The 2,359-nt window shown below is 45.4% G+C and overlaps 1 pseudogene; it reads right to left on the minus strand.

The window, feature by feature from the left end:
• Positions 1-554: 554 nt before the first annotated feature.
• LOC111550572 lies at positions 555-2,076 on the minus strand (annotated as a pseudogene).
• Positions 2,077-2,359: the final 283 nt, after the last annotated feature.

The following is a 2,359-nucleotide window of genomic DNA, read 5'->3' on the forward strand; positions in this document are numbered from 1 at the left end:
AAAATGTTTATTCTTTAAAAAATTAGTCGCTTTTTATACAGCTATACAAAGTTCTTAATGTTTCTTTGGCAATGGAATATAATGGAATTTTACAACTATATAAAAAAGTTACCTTTGCCTAAGAAATAGTATTTACTGTGTGTACATGGTTGACTGACAAAATTCTCTACCATCCAGCACCCTAATTAATTGATGAAATAAGTTACCTCATATTACAGGATTTTCCAAAAGAAAGGAGGAAAGAGATACACGCACGCGCACACACACACACGCACACACATTACCTTCTGTGGCTCAAAACACAGTATCACGGCCCTATCTGCAGGCAACTTGCAATTGCCAAATACAATTTAGTGATTAAAAAAAAAAAAAAACCTTTCAGTGATGAAAAAATACTTGTAAGTCCCACTGAAGTACTGCTTTAGTTTAACTATACATAAGAAATTACTTAACCTTCTGCTATTCCAAATAGATTTAATGCTCATGTTTTAAGATGAGCCTTCCACCCCCAAAAGTAACTGCATTTTATCTTTGAAATTAAGCGGAAAAAAAAAAAAACAAAAAACAAAACCCAGTGCTGGTGACAAATGTACAGCGAATTCACTTCTTCATTCTTCGCAAAGACTGAAATCAATTTTCAGGACCATGAAGAGCTAGAAATTCACCTATTTTCAGAGACTTGTTTGTAGACTATGCAGCAACTTTGTTGTCTTTCCTATATTCAAAATCTGCAAACTCCCAGCCCCCACGACCTCCTCTGAATCCACCTCGAAATCCTCGAGGGGCAGTGAAGGTACCACCTCTGCCACCACCATGCCCTCTGCCACCACGGAAACCAAGACCTCCTCTGCCTCTGTATCCCCCACGGCCACGGTTTGGACGAAGTGGGATTCCAAATGTTTTTCAGCATTTAATCTTCTTTCTTCAACCCAGGTTGGTCTTTGTTCTCTATTGTCATCACAAGAAATATTATCAAAGAAGGATTTAGTTTTGTCATAATAGCAATTAGGTCCAAGTGGATCTTCATCAGCATTTCCTTCACTGTTTTGGGTATCAACTCCTGAGTCTCCTTTATCTTCACCATTTACAGGCTTCTCCTGTTTCTCAAGTTTATCTTCTTTTAAGTTTATTATGAAACTCTCTGTCAATCTCTTCCTTTTTGAATTGTGCATTTGCACTTTCAAAGCCAAAGTCTTTCTCAAATTTCACTGGCCCATCTCGCCGAATACCAAATCTTCCCCTGCCACCCCGATGACGCCCACGCCCTCTCCTTGGAGCTGAAGGAGCACCTGGAGCTACTTGTCTCTTGTTATCATTTCTGAGTTGCTCATTTTCTGGCCTTGAAACTTTGTGTACCTCAGCTCGCCTGTGCTCCTGATTCTCTACTGCTTTTTGGCTGGTAGATGGCAAAGGCCTGGTTGATACAGGACTCCTTCTCCCAACAGGTGTTGGAGCAGGTAAGTGTGCCGAGGCGGTCTGCACTGCTTGTTCCATGGTTGGGCTTCTTCTCAAAGGGTCTAACTGAGGGCTTGAACGACCTTGAGATAACTGTGTTTTTAGAGATCTTGTGTCCTGTGTAAAGGCAGAACCAACTGCACTACTTTGGGGTAAGGTACCACTGTTTGGTGTTTCTGTTCCAAAGGACGTCAAAGAGTTTCCAGCAACACCAACAGCACCAAACTGCTGCCCAACTAAGGAACTTGGACTGAACTGACTGTATGTAGGCATCCTGCCGAAAGGCCCATAAGAACCCATGGACTGGAATGAAGAAGTCGATGAGCCTAGTGAGGACTGAACGATAGCTGGGTCTTGAGGCAAAGAACACTGTGGTTTTGGTGGCTCACAAACAGTAAGGTCTTTAATGTCACTCCCACCGAATATAATGTATTCAAAGACTTCATCTCGAGGTGGTATTGGAGGATCTGTCGGTCTGTCTTCTGTACCAAAGGAACGAACTTTGGCAAGGGCTATGGTGGAGTTTTCGATGTCCATGGTGTAGAGGATGCCCTCGTAGCGGATCTCCACCTTGGAGATGAGGCTGATCTTGCCGCTGATGTAAGGGGTGCCCCCGCTCATGGCGCCGCCGCCGCCGCCGCCGCCGCTCCCGGCTGCTCGCAGAGAGGCAGATCCCACGCCGCTGTCGCCCGCTCCGCACCCCGCTAGCTCCGTCGACACCTACAGCAGCCGCTTCAGACCCAACATGGCGGCGGCGCGGGGTCCGCTACCCTCCCCCAGCCTCTCGCCCTCAAGCTGCGGCGTGGCGGCGGCGCCGGGCCTGCTGGGAGGGCGAGCTATTCACATTTTTATAGGTTCTTTCAGCTCTTTGTACAACTCCAAATAAAAGATATAAAACTCTCAA

The sequence above is a fragment of the Piliocolobus tephrosceles genome, chromosome 15 (genome assembly GCF_002776525.5).
Source record: "Piliocolobus tephrosceles isolate RC106 chromosome 15, ASM277652v3, whole genome shotgun sequence".
NCBI lineage: Eukaryota > Metazoa > Chordata > Mammalia > Primates > Cercopithecidae > Piliocolobus > Piliocolobus tephrosceles.